This window comes from Euprymna scolopes, chromosome 9 (genome assembly GCF_053919585.1).
Source record: "Euprymna scolopes isolate OS-2025 chromosome 9, ASM5391958v1, whole genome shotgun sequence".
Taxonomy (NCBI): Eukaryota; Metazoa; Mollusca; class Cephalopoda; order Sepiida; family Sepiolidae; genus Euprymna; species Euprymna scolopes.
This window is the reverse complement of record NC_136490.1, coordinates 122,946,488-122,968,783: the sequence shown is the minus strand read 5'-3', so window position 1 is coordinate 122,968,783 and position 22,296 is coordinate 122,946,488. Positions and strand designations below refer to the sequence as shown.

Below are 22,296 nucleotides of genomic sequence, written 5' to 3'. Positions count from 1 at the left end.
CCACTGTCACGTCCTTGTTGTGGAAATGAGCAGTTTGTCCTCAGATTTTAATGTCACCATGACAGGTTTTTACATACAGCGCTTGGTATTTCCGAATCATGATTCATCTAATTCACCAGGCTCAACGTTGCTTAACTTCGATGATGTTAACAATGATCCAATGTGTAGACGTGATTTAGCCGAGTTCAGAAGAAAGATGTTTTTATTTAAAGTGATAATTGCACACACAGAGAGAAAGAATTCGGAGATTAACTATTTATTTTTGGTTTAGTAATAAATAGTAACGTTACCTGACGTTGCCTGGGGTTGTGGAAAGCACACATAATAAAATAGAAGTGTGTGTAACATTTTTCTATTAAATGTTTTCTTTCTAAACATAATTCCGATCGCATTACGTTTAGAAGAGATTTTTCAAAAGTTGCCATAAAGTATATAAAAAAAAAACTCGAAGAAAGCCTTGATGTTAGAAGCATGAGCACAATCAAGATGAGGAAAACAGTTTAAAAAGAAGAAGAAAAAATGTGAAATCGAGTTTGTTTAGAAAGAAATAAAACTCAGGAATGTAAAAATGTTTGCTAACTTGTCCAACAAAAATGGTGATAGAATTCAATTAAACAAAATAAACGAACGGAATGAGAATTTGTTTGGTATTGAATACACATTCAGGGATCAGGGTGTGAGTTGGAGGGAGGTCTAAGAGTTATAGGAGGATGGAGAGGGTCAAACTCTAACATCAGAATTCGTATGTGTAATCTTTCGGCCATCTTTGTTGTGCCATTTGTCAGATTGTTTATGGATATCATGAGCCTCTTAGAGGGAGTCAGAAAAATAACGAGGATTTAAGATAGATCATCAGCATCAGCAGTAGCTGCATCGTCGTCATCCTCCTCCTCCTCATCATCATCATCGATTTTAACATTTCACATGTAAGCATGTGTTCAACGGCTTTTAGAAACTGTCTTCTTCACAAACCTATCTTTGACTAGCTCTTAATTTATGCCTCTTTCTCTCGAACCCATTCTCATCATTTCTCATGTTTTCTATAGACTGATCCTGCTGTCGCAACTGTTCTGCATGTACCATCTCAAGAAATCTACTACCCAAAAGATCAGAAATAATAAAAATAAGGTTTTAAATTAGGAATTTATCATCGTATTTACAATCATTATCTGGGAGGTGACTGTGGCCAAGTGGTTAACAATACGAACTGACAACCAGTGTGGCAAGTTGAAATCCACTTTATTACAGAAAAAAACATTTTCTCTCACGGATGTTTAAATCTATACTCCTATAATTTTTTTTGGGGGGGGGGGTGATATTCATATTAAATACCCTTTTTCTATTTATTTAAAAAGAAAATACAACTTTGTTATATATGGATCGTGGAATTGCATTCATCTGCAAAAGATCTAGCTAATTTGCATATTCTTTTTAAACATTCATTTTAATTAATTCCCTATTAGTTTTTTTTTTCTTTCGATTTTCTTATGGGATGATCATCTTTAGTAAACTATTACGTGTTATATTCATGCAGATATTCTACATGATTTATGCTTGCGTAATATTTGCGTAAACAGGTTATAGTAAACACAAACCTCTTTCTATATATATTTATGGTACTTATATATATTTGTTTAAAAAATTTTGCATTCCAAACTCCTGTCAGTTTTTTGGTCTACAGACATGAAACTTCATATATAAGGTAATCTAACCTATGCGAAACTTTATATTTGGGTTTTAACCAGGAAAAATCCGTGCAAAAGTTTCAAAATTAAAAAAAAATGGAATTTGTAAGGTGAAAGTCGAACGACGTCATTACGAATATACATGCGATACGTAATAGCTATTGGTTCATGTTTTAACTTTTAGCCTTGCAGCAAACATGTTTTCATAGCTCAGGCATTAACGTCAAAGGAAAAAGTAAATCTTAAGTTAAACGTTTTGGTTTCGATTTTTTTAAAAGCATTACTATATATTGATTCCAATGTAATATGGTAATAAATGTGATATCTGCATTAATCAAAATATCATATTAAAGCATATTTTACGACCGGGCAATGCCGATCGATCTGCTACTTTTTAATAAATTACAGCTGAAACATGTATGTATCTATACAGCCAATAATGCGTATATAAATAAACACATATCATATGTATATGCATATATATATATATATATATATATATATAGAGAGAGAGAGAGAGAGAGAGAGAGAGAGAGTAAGAGAGAGAGAGAGAGAGAGATCATATGTATATATATCATGCATATATACATATGTATATATAGACTTATACATATAAAAATACTGGAATTAAAAATGTGAGGTTATAAAGAACGATCACGTGCGAATTTGTATTTTTTTTTTTAATAAATAGGTATTTATTTATTTAAAGTTTCAAATTTTCGGCTTATAAAAAGCCTTCATTGGGATTTTTTAAAAAAACAATACAATAAAAAAAATATTGTATTGTTTTTAAAAAAAAATCCTGATGAAGGCTTTTTTATAAGCCGAAAATTTGAAACTTTAAATAAATAAATATCTGTTTATTTAAAAAAATACAAATTCGCACCTGATCGTTCTTTCTAACCTCACATTTTAATTCCATTGTTCCCGTGCTTCTTAAAAGTGGATTAATACTTATACTATATACAAATATATATGTATGCATATATACATGTACATACATATCCACACATATATTAGCTTCCTTCAGTCTCCATCACTATAGATACGAATTGTAAGAATAGTAGCGCGTGAAATTTTTGTGACAAGAGTTGCGCAATGTCAAACCACGCCTGTCCTGACGCGACATTGGTTGATACCAGGGAATTTGGAGGTTCAGGACGACTGAAAACAATTCTGAGATAAGAGGAGAACATATACGGAGCCTAGAATTCGCAAATAGTCAACCATCTGAGACTAGCCAGGTTCAACTTGCTTAACTTTGATGATCTGACGAGAACCGGAGTATGAACGTGATTATGCCGTATACACATATACACCCCGCATATAAAGTTATGTATAAGTTTTATTGTTTAGCTTTCATTTAATTATCTATACATCTATAAAAGTGAAAGTGTTCTGTGTGTGTGTGGCCATTTCCATACCAAATTAGTCTGTCAATTTTCAGTCTACAAACTCGAGATTGGAAATAAGAGGTATTAAGATTTGGGAAAATCTTTTTAATCGGTTTTCAGACAGGAATTTGGTGTCAAGAGGTCAAAGTTAAACGATTTAACCTTTGAAAACTCCGCCAATTTTGGGTTTGAACACATGAAATTTTAGATATAGGTTACTTGGATATGAATCAAACTTTTAATTTGATTTGAGCCCAAAACAACATAGGTTAAGGAGTTAAAATTGGGGTCTAATTAAAAAAAAAAATTGACCTCTACGGTCTCTACCAAATTACTCAACCAATTGTTAGTCTAAACATTTGGAATTTTACATATACTGTATTCAGACATAGGGCAAGATTTTTAATTGTTTTTTGCACGATGATTTGGCTGCCAATAAGGTCAAAGTTCAAGAGATTTGACCTTTGTGATCTTTAGATAACTGTTCAGCGTATTTTAGGTCTAAACAGTTGAAATTTAACATCAATTCTATTCAGACACGCAGTAAGGTTTTTAATCAGTTTTTTGGCGAGAGTTTGGCTGCCAAAAGGTCAAAGTTGAAAAAGTTGACCTTTGCAGACTCTACCAAACTCCTCCACCAATTTTGGTCTAAACACTTAAAATTTTATATATAGATTACCTCGACATGAGTAATATATATATATATATATATATATATATATATATATATATATATATATATATATATCTCGCTTTTTATTACGTAGTGAAGGATTCCACCAAATACAGAAATATCTTCCCCCATTTTACCCTGCCCGTCTTCATTATTCCTGCCCCTATCGAATTTTGTTGAATTCTTAAATAAATATGCAATCAAAAAGCAAAATTGATTTAAAATCAAAAATCAATTTAGAATTTTACCATCGACACAAACGCTGTCACTTAAACAATATTAAGACGAACCTTCATTTTAGAAATGTTTTATGAAAGAATCTATTTTATATTAAAAAATATATATCCGACTTTTAAAAGTGATCTCAAAATGATGCAATCAAAGTTTAAGTATGGTTTTATTCGGTTTGGAAAATATGAATTGAAATTAATTAAGAAACGAAAAGCGATTTTTTTTAATTGAATGATAAGATTAGAATAATGATAGAAAGAAAACAATTCTACGAAGAGAAAGAAAAATAATTACGAATTATAGAAGATTGAACAATTATCAAATAAAAAGAGACGGATAATTTTATAGAATATGTAACGCCTTATAAAAAATAAAAGTATTTTTAAAATGAATTATAGGAAAGAGAAAATACACGAAGAAAAAATAATTAAAGAATAAAAGTAAAAAAGAGTATAAATAAAAAATTAAAGAAGAAAGAATTATATGGGAGATGAAGTGATATAAAAAATTTTAAAAATGAAAGAAATAATTTTAAAAAAGTGTTATAGGTCGACAAAATGTTTATGGAAGGAATGGAAACTTGATGCAAGCAAGGAAAAGACTTATAATACATGAGAAAAACAAAATTTAAGAAAAAAATAAATCAATTAGAGAGAAAGAAAAGATGAAGACAAAAAAGAAAAAGAAATATAAGAAAGAAGAAAAACTTACAGGAAAAAGAGAAATGGTTATAGGAGAACGGAAAATACTTTTAGAAGAATGAAATTAAAAACAACAAAACGAAAATTAATTTAAGAAAAAAAAAACCTAACCATAAGGGAAAGAAAGAAATATCAAAGAAAAAAGAAACAACGCTATCTGAGAAATTAAAAAAATGTTTAAAAGAATAATTGTTAAACATTATCGAAAAAAAAAAGATTGTAAAACAATGAAATAAAAAACAACATAACGAAATCTGATTAAATAAAAATAGAAAAATTAATTATATGAGAAAGAAACAAGAAACAAAGAAAAAAAACAATAGTTAAACATTATAGGAAAAAGAAAGAATGATCATAGGAGAAAGAAACTAATTACAAATGAAAGAACTATAATATTGTAGGAAAAAAAAGTGAAGGAAAAATAAATTTTTAAAAGATATAAAAGAATGATGACTAATTGAAGAAAAAAGTAAAAAAAAAAGAATTATAGAATTAATCAGAAGTCAAACACGTAAACCAAAAAGAATGAAATAAATGAAGAAATAAGGATTATAGGAAGAAATAAAAACAGAAAAAAAGATTAAAGGAAGACTTATAGGACAATTAAAAAAGGATTTAGGAAGAAAAACTTAGAAACGGATTTAAATGATTATAAAAGGAAGAAAAGGATTATCTCTTACTGAATATTATTTTACCCCCCCACCCCACCTCCAGCTTATTTTCCATGGTGTCTATCACTCTCGCTTCTGCCCATCACTCTCTTTATCCCAATTTGCTTATTAACAGTAGAACTTAATAATAAAAAGAAAAGAATTTAAAAAATTAGTTCCTTATAAACAAAACAATATTACCACAAGCAGTAATACTATTTAACCCGTAGTTGTAAAAAGAGAAAGAAAGGGAGAGATAGAGCCCACGGAAAAGATTTGGAGGTTGGCTCTTCTCTATCGTCATTTTTAAGGCAAGCGCTCAAGTGAGCTTCAATGTATGCCCCCTCCTCTGCCGAACCTATACAAAAAGCACTCGTCTAGCTACCACTACTATTAACATTTTTTTTTTACACAGTGATCACCACTTATCAAGGCCCGGAAGCCACTCAGGGATAAGGGTTATTGCAAGTACATTACGTTAGTGTGGAGATTTGATGAAGTGTTTACTTAAGGGGGCGGTTCATTAGGAATTTGTTAACGTTGGACTTGAAGACATCCAAGTTGTAGTCCGGTGGGAAGCAGGCAGAAGGAACAATTTCCCCCACTCTCTATATGTGCCTAAATCTAAACGCAAATTCCATGACCCAAGTTTCTTAGAACTTCCTGCCTGTGTAACTCTGTTCTGCTAACCAGCTTTCTAACTAACTACAACATCGTCATCTTCAACTCCAATGTAAACAATTTCTTGTTGAGCCGTCTCCTTAAATAATCAACATATACTCAATTCTCACTATTAACGATCATTACACCGTTGGTTCAGTGATCACTGTTCGCTCTTCAACGTTCATACTCGAGTGACCAGCGGACTATGATAAGTAGTGACTCCCTAGTGAAAAAAATCAAGGAGAGGATGAGGAGATATAGCGAGCCGAAAAGAGTTTTAATTTTTTTTTACATTTAACTTTCTTTGTTTTTTCTTGATTAAAAAAAATAACTCCGAGTTCAATGGATGACCCAACGGATCCCATATTTTCTAGTTATTTCATAAACCTGATTAAAAGACATTTTATTATTGCTAGAGGTAATACATATAACAGTATATTTAACCTTATTATCTACAGTGTTTTTTAAAAGACCAATTTAATTGCTGAAGGTGACAATTATAACTTGTAACCTTTTCTCAGACCACGTTAATTTCCCTAACACAAATATTAGCATTTTTTATTAACATTGACTAAACACAACATTGTTGGCTTAACCTATAACACATACACAGACATACATACACACACGTATATATATATATATATATATATATATATATATATATATATATACAATAAGTACAAAAGATAAAGACTAAAGTTACCTAGGAAATTTATTACATTATCAAGTCAATAAGGGTAACAGAAAGAGGAATAGGGAGAAACTTTCTAGGCCCTGGTATTTCGAAGCTAAATGCTTCTCGTTAGAAAAAGAAAAAAAGCCGGCATTATATAAATATAAAGGTAAAAAAAAAGTAGGTGTTGTCTTTTTACCTTTACGTTTATATGTTTTTTCTCCTCTTCTGTCGAGAAGAAATCTTGCTTCGACACGCAGAATTGCAGAATCTAACATGTAATTATTATGTCAGTTTTTTTTTAAATATATATATATATATATATATATATATATATATATATATATATAGAGAGAGAGAGAGAGAGAGAGAGAGAGAGAGAAGGAGAGAGAGAGAGAGAGAGATTATTGTTGATTTTTTTAAACGATAAATACGGTTAAGTATCATCGTTTTAAAGCTCGTTTTACTTAGAAAATCGCATTTATTTGGACGTAGATAAAGAATATTTATTTTATAATATATATATATATATATATATATATAACGTACATATATAAGACATATATATATATATATGTAAAACGTACATATATAATATATATATATAACGTACATATATATGTGCATATATAAGACATATATATATAAAGCGCATATATATAAGACATATATATATATAAAACATATATATATATAAAACGTACATATATATATATATATATATATGTCTATATATATGACATATATATTTATAAAACGTACATACATATGTATATATAAGACATGTATATATATAAGATATATATATATATAAAACGTACATATATATGTATATATATAAGATATATATATATATATATATATATATAGATAAAACGTATATATATGTATATATATAAGATATATATATATAAAACGTACATATATATGTATATATATAAGATATATATATATAAAACGTACATATATATGTATATATATATAAGATATATATATATAAAACGTACATATATATGTATATATATAAGATATATATATATAAAACGTACATATATATGTATATATATAAGATATATATATGTATATATATATAAGATATATATATATAAAACGTCCATATATATGTATATATAATATATATATATATAAAACGTACGTATATATGTATATATATGTGTATATATATAAGACATATATATATTTATAAAACGTACATATATATAAGACATATATATAAAACGTACATATATAAGACATATATATATATAAAACGTATATATGAGATATATATATATAAAACGTATATATATATAAGATATATATATATAAAACGTATATATATATAAGATATATATATAAAACGTATATATATATATATAAGATATATATATATATATATATAAAACGTATATATATATATAAGATATATATATATATATATATATAAAACGTATATATATATAAGATAAAAATATATATATAAAACGTATATATATATAAGATATATATATATATATATATATAAAACGTATATATATATAAGATATATATATATATATATATATATAAGACATATATATATATATATATATATATTTATATATATATATATATATATATATATATATAAAACGTATACGTGAAGTAGGAGAATAAGTAAACCCTCTTCAAATCAATAAAACCACTCAGCAATTAATCCAGTTATTATTAAAAATTAAATTAGCAACTTTGGTTGTTAATCCATCTAAATATTAATTCAATTGATTTTGTCATCTGACACCTTAGGTTGGTAGAAGCAATGCTGACTTACTTATTCTCCTACTTCACTCCATGGTCTAAGTGTTTTTCACCCATAAATGCAGGAGTAGACATCTTCCCACCGGAGTAAAACTCACTTGGAACCGTGGGTGGTTTTGCTGTCAGAATAATAATTAGAGGACATACAATAATTTATTTATTTAGACAACCCAAGAACACAACGCATGAATTATACGACAGGAGCAGCATAAGTGATTAATAACAGATGCGGATTAAACACAACCTATTCCTTTAGATCAAAAACTTAATTTATATACTTAGTTTGTTAAATAAGCCATTGTAGCACGTTCCGGACCTATTTATTGAATTAATTATCAAATCATAGTCGCCTTCAAGTAATCAATTGACCGAAAACACAGACGGCCTGAATTACCTCCCTTTAATCATTATAAGAAAACAAAATCGACCTAGTTTAAAACAGAATTAACTAGCAGTACTTAACAACTTAATTGGATTATCTCCCTTCAAATCATCGTAAGCAGAGACATAAAAACATTTTTTAAGCAAAATAACTATGAATCGTCAGACAGTAAATAGATTAGAACACTTCACCCGAAATGTCCTACAAGGTTTATATATATTTAATACACCCATTTTACTTTATTCTCATATTCAATTAAATTCTAAACTGGAAATGGTATTATATCCATATACCAATATAACGATAATATATAAACATTACTTGCCACTAATACTAAACTAAAACTAACCGTAACATCTTTACAAGGTAGTTATGGTCATAATATAAATATAGATACCAAACTTTTAAAAATTCTTTTTACAAAAAATCAATCATTGGGAAATAAAGGAATTTAGGAACCCAACAAATGGGCTATATTTTTTTAAAATTTTCTTTTCTGAATAGCTCGGGGCTCTCCGTAAAAACTTCACATAACTCTGTTCTTAAATGAGGATACGAAAATTAGGCGATACATTAATATTTAAATGGGCTTTTCCGTAACCACAACCAAGGTAAATGTTTCTCGCATGCTTTTCCAGTTAGGGATTCCTCGCGCCCTTTTTCTTTCTATAAAAAAAAGGCTACATTGCCTAAAGTGTGTTTATTCATAAAGTCTGAAGAAAATGCTGTTTTTTGAAAATTTTCAAATGATATAATGCTTGAAATTGTCGAACTAGACATTGAAACAGTTTTAACATAAAATGAAATACCCTTTTTGTTGCCATCAACACCTTGTCTTGAAGTCTTGATTTTGCACACACAGTATATATATATATATATATATATATATATATATATATATATATATATATATATATATGATTAAATTTTATTGATTATATCCAGCAATGTTTTTTTGATGTCATTGGTAATTTTATATTGCTGATGCAGTGGTGTGAGAAATGGATATAATTAAATCTATTACATCGAGAATCAAATAAACCTTTGGTCTTTTAGCTGGGACAGGGTCTAGTATTTGTTCTGATGCTACACTTGATCTATTCTGTCTTCAACCATTGAATGAGAAATCTCTCGTGACTGAGGTAATTTTTATTTGTGTTCCAATCTTGAGTGCGCGTTTTGCAGGAGCTGGATTTTCCTCACATTAAAAAACGACCTCGTGTCTAACATTTCCATCCCGAGGAAGCAAGTAAATAGCAATAACAGTAACATAGCTCCTCGGATTGTTAAACTGTGGCATTTCCTCCCTGTTTCCTGCTTTCTAACTGTACTAACCTACAATAACTCAAATGTCAATTTTCTACATAATGTTCCTGTAGGCATGGTCTCAAATAGCAGAGCCTTTCGTCCAAGTGAGAATATACCTTCTTTTATGAAAAAGTGTAAGAAAAAGAACCTATAAAAACAGTGTCGAGCGGCACTAACCCAATTAGGGTTTAACTGGCTTCCTCCAAAGAAGAAAGTTTCATGGGAGTATGAAATTCACAAGCGGTCCCCAGTCGCATGTACTTCCCCATTAGGGGAGATGACGACGTTAGGTTTTTGCAAATTTTGCAGAGAGGTGTCAGCGTCCTCCTACATACACCACCTGGAATTCACAAATTGGTCACCCATTTTAGAAATAACCAGGCTCAGCGTTGCTTAACTTCGGTGATCTGATGGGAACCGGTGTGTCAACGTGATTATGCCGTATAAAAACAATGATAGTAATTGTCTGTATTTTTGAGATGAGGTGTTTTCATTGATTGAGATTGTCAGACTGACTTCCTCATCTTGGTTGTTATTGTCACAACGTTTCGGCCGTTTTGCCCTCCGGCCTTCGTCAGGTGTTTTGTATCGCACTGGGGAATCGGTTGTTAGGAGTCTCGAAACCAACACCTGACGAAGGCCGGAGGGCAAAACGGCCGAAACGTTGTGACAATAACAACCAAGATGAGGAAGTCAGTCCGACAATCCCAATCAATAAGAACAATGATATCTTAAATTGATACATGCCAGAGTATGTTTACTACTACTTACGCGGAATGAGTCACCTTGCGACTTCGGCTGCTTGAGAAGGTGGGTAGAAAGTACCTGCCAAGAATCCAGTCTTGGCAATCAGCATCATAGTTGCGGGTCCAGAAACTAGCCCAGTACCTGTCAGACTGAGGTACGCTGCCTGTGTATTACCAAAGAGATCAACCCGGCTTTTAGGGGGAGCAAGTTTATCGCTTGTTGCGTGAAGCGACCCCACCGGGGAATGCCGATGGAGATGTCCAGGAAATTTTTGCTAGATCAGAGTGGCTCTCCTTTAGCGGCGCTGGATGAACATCCCTACTTTCCGACCTTGTATAAAATCTGGCTGAGGTAGACAGCAAGTAAATATCTACTGTTTTATGTACACGGGTTGCAAAAGAGGGCAGCCTATTAATGAGGGTTAGTGTAATTCTTAAAAAAGGATAAGAATTCTACCACCAGTCCTTTTTCAGTTTTTTTTTCAAGATGGCTGCCTCTTCTTTTGCCATTTTTCTTCTTTTCATGCTTTTTACATAAGACAATACTTCTTTGTCTTTTCGCTGTAAATATCCCACATTCACTTGAAGGAGAATGCCATAAACTCCATCTCGGCTCAGTTTGAGTCTTGAATGAGCAATGAGTCTTACTTACCTACAAAACAAAAACGTGAAATATTGCCTCACTTTAGCCCTTGTTTTTTCCTCTCCATTTTTTTAAATACTTTTCTAGCTTCAATATCTCATCTTTATGTTTTTGCTAATCTGCTTTTGTTGCTGCCATTACTCTTTTTTTTCTTTCATACATTTTTTTTTTTTTTTTTTGCTTTTTAAAAAATGTTTTTGTTTGTTTCTTTTTTTACTGCTTATTTAATAAATTTTCCCTTCTACACTGTTTTCATTTTCACACTCATTAGTTGGACATTTCCAGTTTGTTTGTTTTTTTTTATTTTTTCCCCAAAATCTTTTCTCTGCTCTATTTTGTTCACGATTTCTCCTTTAGTTTCTTTCCCCACCATTATTTCTTTCTTAAATTTATCCTTTCTTGTTTTTATTCATTTTTTCTTTCATCTTCGTGTCTGTCTTAGACATTTTCCTCATTATTTCTTACTTTAAATGTCTTTAACCCAACTTTTCTCAACCGATCTTTCCCCGGAGCCTTTAAGGCCCTGTATGATTTTCTTTGTGTACGAATGAAAAGGCCCTAATGAAGAATTATAAACAAATAGTATGACTTTTATTTAGCACTAGCTAGACTACCCGGCGTTGCCGAAGCAAAATTGTAGAATATTTTTATTAAAATTCTATCTCTCTCTTCCTCAGTCCCAATCCTCTCATCTCTACCCATTCGTCTCTCTGGACATACATATATGCACAAACTTTTATAGATCACTGAATCAATAAGTTGGCATAAGTAAAAACATTAAAGTTGCTTCCTTTTAGTTTGTACATCAAATGGCTGGAGAACAGACCGCTTCTCTCGACGAAATATATGCCAATTTAAAGTTAAATAATGAATAACGTTTTTCACTCTCAAATATTCATCCAGTGCAATATTGCTCAAGAAAATACCAACTTTGGGGTTGTTTGTTTTGTAGTTTTATAGTTTTAGCTGCACATACATACAACTGCAACATACGCATGCAACTGCCTTTTATATAATAGATTATCAATATATCTGACAAAAAGTATTTATTTGTTATTAAACTAGTAATTTTAAAAATATAAACTATGATATTTATCTTGTGAACTGCAATGAAAATAAAATAAGAAAGACGTGGTATATAATATTATTTGGACACAGAGGTTCCTTAGGTCATGTCATTTATTTTCAGTTTTACATAAAATTTCAAAATGTCTTCTCATTTTTCTGTGTTTCCTCCACCGATATTCGTATTTGCTTCCTTTCTACTGCAGAAACATGTGATACAAGGCCATAAGGTTGGAATTAAAAAAGCAGCGTATACGACGTGCGGGCACTCTGGACCACACAAAAAAAAATGCATATACAACCTTTTCTGCATTTCCCAAGAGTAGAACATCAAGTGATTAGCAATAAAATATTCGCAAAGAAAGAAAGTAAAGCCTAGAGGTTGGATCTCCTAGAACTGCACAGACCCATACCTTAGATCGAGAGGAGCAAATTTACCAACTCAAAGACGTATTATCGAATGGTAGGAAGAATAACTTCCCTCATAAATGTTACATAAATTATTCTTTTTATTTTAGCTTATTTTTGTTTTTAAATCAAATTACATATATGTTATAAACTGGTACATGCCATTTAAAGGGTTATATAAAATTTATGTTTGAAGCATGTACTTTATTTTATAGGTTAAATTCATTTTGTTTTTTTTTGTGTAAGGATTCCTTAAAGCATGTAATTTATTTTATATTTAGAAATTAAATTTGGTTTCTGTGTAAGGACTCCTTGAAAAATGTCATTTTTTAAAGGGTTATATTAAATTTTTTTTGTGTAGGTGTTCCTTGGAACATGTAATTTATTTGAGGGTTATATTAAATTTTGTTTTTTTGTAGGTGTTCCTTGGGACATGTAATTTATTTGAGGGTTATATTAAATTTTGGTTTTGTGTAGGTGTTCCTTGAAAAATGTAATTTGTTTAAGGGCTATATAAAATGTTGATTTTGTGTAGGTGTTCCTTGAAACATGTAATTTATTTTAAAAGTTATATGAAGTTTGGTTTTTGTATAAGGACTCCTAGAAACATGTAATTTATTTAAGGGTTATATTAAATTATGATTTTGTGTAGGTCCTCCTTGAGACATGTAATTTATTTCAGAAGTTTGGTAAAATTTTGTTTTTGTGTAGGGGTTCCTTGAAGCATGTAATTTATTTTATATTCAAAAATTAAATTTGGTTTGTGTATAAGGACTCCTTGAAAAATGGAATTTATTTAAGGGTTATATAAAATTTTGGTTTTGTGTAGGTGTTCCTTAAGACATGTAGTTTATTTTTATAGGTTACATTAAATTTTGTTTTTGTGTAGGGTCCGTGGAATATATATTTTATTTTATAGGTTATATGAAGTTTTTTTTTTTTGTATGAGGACTCCTGGAAATATGTAATTTATGTTAGGATTATGTTAAATTTTGTTTTTGTGTAGGTGTTCCTGGAGACATGTAATTTATTTCAAAGGTTAGGTAAAATTTTATTTTTGTGTAGGTGCTCCTTGAGATATGTACGAATGGTCATGGAGTTTTATCTCTAGACTATAACGAGTGTAATGTCCTATGAAATAATCCCAAGACTATTTCTGCAATAAAGAGGGTCATTATTGTCTAAATCAGTTTTCTGTCAGGTGTACATGCAATAATTTTAGGCATATTTGGAGGATAACTATGCACAACAAATAAACTTCAGTGTACACCCGTCTTGCCCATCAATTTCATTCATGTTTATTCAACAGTCTTTGTTTTATTGTTGGTCAATGGAAGGCACACCTGGATATAACACCTATTTCTAAATTTTGCTGTGAGTTTCACTGTGATGACCATATTTACTTCCTGTATAACTTGGAGGTTGTTTTGTCAGACATTATCTTCAGAGATAACTTCACAGATAAAAATATGGAGGTTTAAGATCTGGTGAATGTTAAGCCTCTTCCTGATCATATCACTTACTGGCTCGCTGTGTCCTCATACATCAATGAAGGGCAATGAAATAAAAACTGTTTTTTATTATTGACTAAAACCTGATAGACAAAAACATAAAGTGATTTTTTTTAAATGCCAAATATGGTTCGATAACAAAAAGAATTCTGAAATTTATTAAGGATTCCATAGGTGGCATTTCTTGAAGATTTGGAGGATAGCTTGCCTTTGTTTTAGTCATGCATCCCAAAATGAATTTGCGTCTGTCTGTCTGTTTGTCTGTTGTCTGTCACGCTTAAGTTTTAAATATCATTTGGTAAAATTACCAATCGAATGGACAAATATCAGTTTAGATGTTTCAAAAGTAAATTCTTAAATTTGAAATAGCAGTTTCGTTGGTCTGTCAAGCTTAAATTTGAAATAGAATTTTCGTCGATCTGTTACATCTACTGTTTGAATTAGCATTTTTGTACTCTGTTAAGTAAGGTTAGAAAAAACACTGGAAAGCTGTAATCCATTTTGATATTGAAAGGTCGGGTATGGCTGACCCCATATGAAGGAAAGCCATCTACTCTTATTGGAAGAAGTAAAAACTATAGACAGAGAAGAACGATGGAAAGTAAGACGACTCACAAAAGCAGCATAGATGTTTGGTGACGATCACCTACTCCGCAAAGCTAATATAGAATTTAACACAATATGAGAGCCATTAATTTTAAAAATAGATAAAGTTACAATTTTTATAAAATATATATATTATATATATATGAATACTTCATTTAATCACATAAATTAATATACGAAAATATAATTTTATGCATAAACTTTCAGTATTTATCTCAACAATGCTTATACATAGGTAGAGCTAGTTAGCAAGTGATAAAATTCATATGGCAATTAAGATACACAGAATATTCCGCATTTCATTCTCGTGAGAATTCGTTAGGCTTATGACGAATTCTCATGAGAATGAAATGCGGAATATTCTGTGTAACATAATTGCCATATATATTTTCATAACTTACTATATATATATATTTATACATATATATATATATATATATATATATATATATATATATAATTATTACTATAATAATTTTTAAATACCTACAGACACTAGTGTTTCATCCTTTTGGGAATCATCAATGCAGGGTGTCACGATTAGCACTGGTCGGGAGATTCGAACCTGGCCACAAAGCCATCTCTGATTCTATTAGTAAGGAACAAACCCACACGGCCCACTTTAACCGCAAGAAATATCGCTAAAATTTAAACATTTATTTTTAAATCTCGAGACGTCATATATATATAATGACAAAAATCTATTCCAAATTCAAAGATGTCCATCTTACCATTTATTTCCTCCAGCATTTTAAAATGTTCAGTTCTTGCCAGCACCCGTTCCATAGCACAGAACCATTCATATAATTATTATGTCAATTTTTAAATCTTTTTCGGCCCTTACTCATCAGAAGAATAAAAGCTCATTGACTTTAAAAGAAAACTAAAAGAATATGGGCATGATTACATAAATCGGAAAAAAGTGTACTTGTGATTATGTATTTTGATATTTACGCCATCTTTCATTTTAATAGAGAGTCACTCACTCTTTACCAACCTATTAATACAATATGGTCATTTAATTAACACTAAAAATACCTTACATAATATCCTTTTATTTACTTATTTATAAATAGTTGATATTTCTTTTCTTTTCTTTTTATTACATTTTCACCCCATACAAGGCACAGTGCCACTTTGATGTAGGGAGCTACTATCAGAGACATAAGTTTAAGGGATACTATGTAGGGAGTTGAACAGTAAAATATCTGTTCACATTACACTTGAACTTCTGCATGTCAGTACAGTTGAGGAAAGCAGGAACCCGGAAGGGAGTTCCAAAGTCTAGCAGTTCTAAGGAAGAAACTATGGCAGTAGAAGGCTTTCTTATATTTAGGGGTGGGATTTTGCTGCTTGCCGGGTTTGTCGGGGGTATTTACGTTGAGAAGGTACGAGGGCTTATAGTTCGTTGGAGCATTCAACATTAAAATACATGTAAAACAGGCAGAGGGGTGCAATATTTCATCAATGGGATAGAGGTTGAAGCTTAGATGACAGTTTAGGAGCTATCAGGTTGGCGACTCTTTTGAACCCTGTCCAGGAGATGCACCAGCCCAATGTGGCAACAATAATTCATACATAGGTGAATCGTGGCCTTGTAAAAGTACAGGATACTTTCAGCATAAGTAACTTTCTAGCATGGTAGAGAGAGACCAGCTTCTTCAAGCCTTGGCAATGCTTCGATGTATCTGGTCCAACTCATGTTCCCTTTGAACGTTAAGCCGAGGAGTGTGAACGAAGTGCTTTCAGGTAATGTATCTTTAGTCATAGCTATTAGTGTATTGTAATTATTAAAGTAAACGAGCTTAGACTTCTTAGATAATATTAACAAAGGTTAAATCTAGAATATATGTATTTAGGTTTTATATTTTATACAAAACTATTTTTTATTATTGAATTTGTTTATGATATTTCAATTCTTTGATAATAAATTTGAAATTAGTTATGGTCGATGAAACGGGAAAATGCTACTCCTGTGGATTAAATAAAGCGTTTCGTTCGAAATTCCATGCACATCTCTTTGACAGAGAGATTTTCGAGTTTAACAAGATGCATCTGAAGGAGGTTGGAGATTGCATCATAGAAACGTTGCAAAAATAACACTTGATATGACAATAGTTCCAATAATCCAAATAATACGAAGATTTTCATAGGTTTTGCTAGCTTAATTATTGGAACTATTAAGGCGTCACTAATGGGGTGCCCTGTGATTGGATGAAAAACGACCAATCACAGGTCTGCCTTGAACATCCTCATCAACACCACGAGAGCGTTTTTTTCGAATTCGCTACCTCTCTTGCCTTGCTCATCGAGGTTTCGGAGACAACATATGTCTGTCAGTTCTCTCCGTCATTCAATACCAGACAAGGGTGAGGATTTCTGACCACAACTGCAGCACCAAAAAAATAAAATAAAATAAAATAAAAATAAGGTTCCCTTTTTTCCTCAATCCGGCCAAAACTCCACAGGAAACAAACATGATTAACTGGACGAATCCTTCAGATAAGTTCTGCAAACGCAACTGTTTTTGCAAGAAAATATTCTTTCTCTCTCCTCTTTTCTATCATACAAGTTTTCATAACAATTTTCATTTGTGTTTGCTCCTTTCTACTTGTTGACGTCACATCATTTTGTTACCATCTATAGTTAGGAAAATCCCAACATAAGTTTGAAATACTAATTTTACATTTCGTCCAGAAATCACTGTAAGAGTCTCTGTCCATTGTTAAGGGTTAATCTATTTATCTGTCACATCTCCCTATTTTTTTTACTAGAGACGGGATGATCACAACATCCAAGCCCAAATGCCACTCAAGGATAAGGGTTAATGAGTGTTAGATAGACCGAGACAACACTGCGATGATCGGTTATGGCGGAACTTTGGTAGGGTTTGAAGACCGCTCAACAAGAGATTATTTACATTAAATTTGAAAATTACCATATTGTAGCCAGCTGGAAAGCAGCACCACGGCACTATGTTCCACAGATGGACAGCTCCTAAATAGTATATTAATAGCTAAATGCAGAGATTTACTGGATGTATCTTAAGACAGAGAGACGGACATGCAATGGAAAAGAGTCGCTTATAGAGATACATCTATGCATTTCTGTGAGATGCTCTGTCGGTTCGTAAGTCATCTGTCTCTCTGTCACAGTTAAGTTTGAAATATAATTTTCCTTTATAAATGTGCAAATTGAACGAACAATTCTAAGAATATTAGACCGACAAATGGACGTAGGAAGGAGCAGAATTACTTATAAAGATGCGTCCATGCTATAAGACTCTTTGTTAATTCCCAAGCCTTTTATCTGTTTGTCTGTCACGGTTCAGCTTGAAATATAATATTCATTTGTAAACATACAAATTGAATGGATACATCTGAAGTATACCAGATGTATAGATGGACCTACAAAGAATCTCTTACAGACGCGTCCATGATATGAGAACATTGGTTGGCCCTAAATCATGTATCTGTCTATCACACTTGAGTTTGAAATATCATTTTCATCTATAAACATGCAAATTGAACGGATGCATCTTATGAATATCTGATAGATTGACCTACAAAGAAAAGAAGCTCTTATAGAGATGCGTCTATGCTATAAGAGCCTTTGTTGTTCTGTAAATCATTTGTCTGCCTGTCTGTCATTGTTTAAGTTTGAAATATAATTTTTATCTGGGCAAATTGAGCAGACATCAAAAAATATTAGACCGAAGGATAAATCTACGATGGAACACAACTACTTATAGAGATACGTCCATGCCATAAAGGCATTTGTTAGTCCGTAAGTCATCTGTCTGTTTGTCCCGCTTAAGTTTAAAATATAATTTCCTTCTATAAATGTACAAATTGAACGGAAACCTCTATGAATATTAGACCAACAGATGGACTTAAGAATGAATAGAATTGCTTATAGAAATGCGTCCATGCTATACGAGTCTTTGTCGATCCCTAAGCTATTTGTCTATTGTCTGTCACGGTTTAGTTTGAAATATTATTTTCGTCTATAAACATGCACATTAAATGGACACATCTTAAGAATACCAGACAGATAGATAGACTGAGAACGAATCTCTTATAGAGATTTTGTTTTACACAGGCATCACCACATTATCAAGGCCAAGAGGCCACTCAAGGACAAGGGTTAAAGAGTGTACAGTAGAAATTGGACAATATAGTAATCATTAGTAATGAAAATTCGGTAAAGTTGATAACTTATATGGAACGGCTCATCAAGAACTTATTTACGTTAGACTTGAACACAACCATATTGTAGTCAGCCGGAAAGCAGGAAAACGAAAGACAATTCCACAGGCGTGCAGTTTAAGAAAGAAGCTTTGTTCATGGAAACTATGTTTAGGTTTAGGCACAGATAAAGAGTGGGGGGGGAATTATTGATAGTGTTTTCAGCTAGATGAGTGTTTCTTGTGAAAGTTAGGCGAGGGGGGACCATGGTATGAGAATTTTTTTCCGTCCCGAAATCATTTGTTTTTCTGTCTATCCGTCACGCTTTAGTTTAAAACTTAATTTTCATTGTTAAATACATAGATTCAAAGGACGCATCTTAAAAAGATCCTTTCTTGATTTTCATCAATCTTTTATATCTTTCTTCTCTTTTCTCTTTCGTCCTCTTTTCCCTTCCTTCTTTACTGCCTCATCTCTCATAAACTTCATCTCATTTGCCTCTGTCTTTCCCTTTCGGTGACACTTCCGATCAATTCTTCGCCACTTTTTTTGATTTTTTTTTTTTTTACTTTGCACCTGGCTATTTTCTCCGAAATCCTCGCAGACCAACACACCCGTTCTCTGACATCTGATTGATATCCATCTCCGGACCAGATCATTTATTCCATCGGCCTCTCATTCATATTCTTTGTCATTCCTCTTAAAACATCTCATTGCCCCCTTCCCCCTAACTCACCCCATCTCTTCCTAACTTTCCTCTATCTACTCCTTACTTTCCATGTTTATCTATCTATATCTATTTATCTGTCTATATCTATGTCTCTATCTATCTTTCTTTCTACCTACCTTTATCTATCTGTCTCTATGTATGTATCTATCTATTTGTCTCTCCATATCTATATCTGTCTATCTACTTATATCCATCTCTGTCTCTATTGTTATCTAGATGTCTGTCATTATTGATATCTATCTATTTATCTATCTCTATTTTCTATTTATCCGTCTATTTTCTGTCTCTATCGATATCTATCTATCTATCTATCTATAACTATCTGTCTCTGTCTATATCTATCTATCTCTATTTCCTTTGTCTCTATCTATATCTATTTGTCTCTCTATCTATCTTATCCAACAACAAACAAAAAGGAACAATAAACGTTTTCCCTCCTCCTCCTCCTCCTCCTCCTCCTCCTTCACCTCCTCCTACTTCGCTTGTCAATATAATCTCATTTATTCGTTTGCCTTTTCAAAGAAAATGTTCACTTTTGTTTATAACAAAAAAACTCAAACAAAAATAATCAGCCTTAAAAAAATCGTCTGACAAATGAAATACTGTTGATGGACACACAGAGAGAATACTGGCTTGAAAAGAACGAAAGGTGGCGCGGGGAGCAAAGAAAGTCGAAAGAGAAAAAGGAAGAAGAAAGAGGGAAGGAGGAGGGGAGTATGAGAGAAGTGGAGGACGAGTGGAAGGAAAAGAACGGGAAAGAAGAGGAGAAAAATAAGGAGAGGAGAGGAAAAGGAAAAAAAAGAAATGGGCTGGTAAAACGAGGGAGGGGGAGGAAGAAGAAGAAAAAGGGGAAGAGAAGGAAAAGAAGGGAAGAGAAGGGATTTGAAAAAAAAACACAAAGAAAATAAAAAACATAACAAATGTATTTATTCCATTATGGATATGTATTTATTTGCCAGCAAGAGGTGGTACAAGGCTGGAAGTCTAGAAAATAATAGCACTTCACCAAGGGGAGCACTTTGATCGGGTACAAAAATAACTAACAAAGGACTCATCAGCATTTCTCAGTACCTCAAATAACTAGTAATAATACAGCCCTTCTCAAAGCGAAGACATAACGACATCTGAGAGTGTGAACTATATCCCATCGAAAGAAAGATTTGATGTTTCAAGACATCTCATATGTTGCCAGAATGGGTTACAATTCAAATGTCTTTAACAGAATATTAATATTTAAAAATCAATGATTGAATTAGCCGATGAAATGGATATTCTTGCTGACTAATGAATCGGTTACACAGAGTTCAGATTAAACATGTTTAATTATGTAGTAATACGATTATTTACTCGAATCTTATCACAGCAAGGCTAGATAGACATGAAGTCAGTTTAATGTAAAGGAAGGATTCAGCTCCACCAGATGGACACTCTTGGAAGAGTCCAAAAATAATTGAGAATAGACTCGTCAGCATTTCTTCCCATTTTTGGTAGCAGCATCTCAGGGGACTGACAATAGCCTACCATCCCAAAGGAGGAGGTAATACTTGTGATAGTACACCTTCCAGGACTTAGGCAAACTACATCTGATCTCGACAAAGAAGGGGGTGATGGTTCAGGCAATCCCTAGTTTATGAGAATGATGACAAGATGCGATTATCAATTACTTAGGACTTGCATCCAGTTATGGTTGATATAATGAGAGCATGCTACCCCCATTAAATAAATAAAGGGTGTCATTCAAAATTCCATCCAAATTCCCGAGTTCAACAAAAACATTCCCGAGTTCAACAAAAACATTTCCAAATTCAACAAGACAAGTGAAGAAGGCTGCAGGTTACATCGACCGAAACGTTGTGAAAATGATACTCAAGATGAAAACAGTAGTCTGAAGAATCCAAATAATATGTTATGAAAAGTTATAGTCAAGATTGTCTGCTCTTTTTGACTTCCGGTTTCTGTTGTCCATTTGGCTGGATAATACGCTATTGTCAAGCAGACAAGAAAGCCTTTCTTAACATGGGAAAAAGGAAGTTTTCACGATATCTGAGATGAAAATAATCATTCATCACTAGGGACTATAGCTTGTTGTGTCCGAAGGAGGAGGTACTATCTGGGATAGGGCATTTGCAAGACTGAGACAAACCTTACCTTATCTTGACAAATAAGGGGCTGATTCATATTATTTTGATTATTTAGACTATAGTCCTTATGTTGAGTGCTATTTACACAACGTTTCAGTC

At 31.9% G+C, this 22,296-nt stretch overlaps 1 pseudogene; it reads right to left on the bottom strand.

Annotated features, from left to right (window-relative positions):
- Nucleotides 1-10,488: 10,488 nt before the first annotated feature.
- LOC145285074 (5S ribosomal RNA) lies at nucleotides 10,489-10,607 on the bottom strand (annotated as a pseudogene).
- Between the last annotated feature and the right edge of the window lie 11,689 nt (nucleotides 10,608-22,296).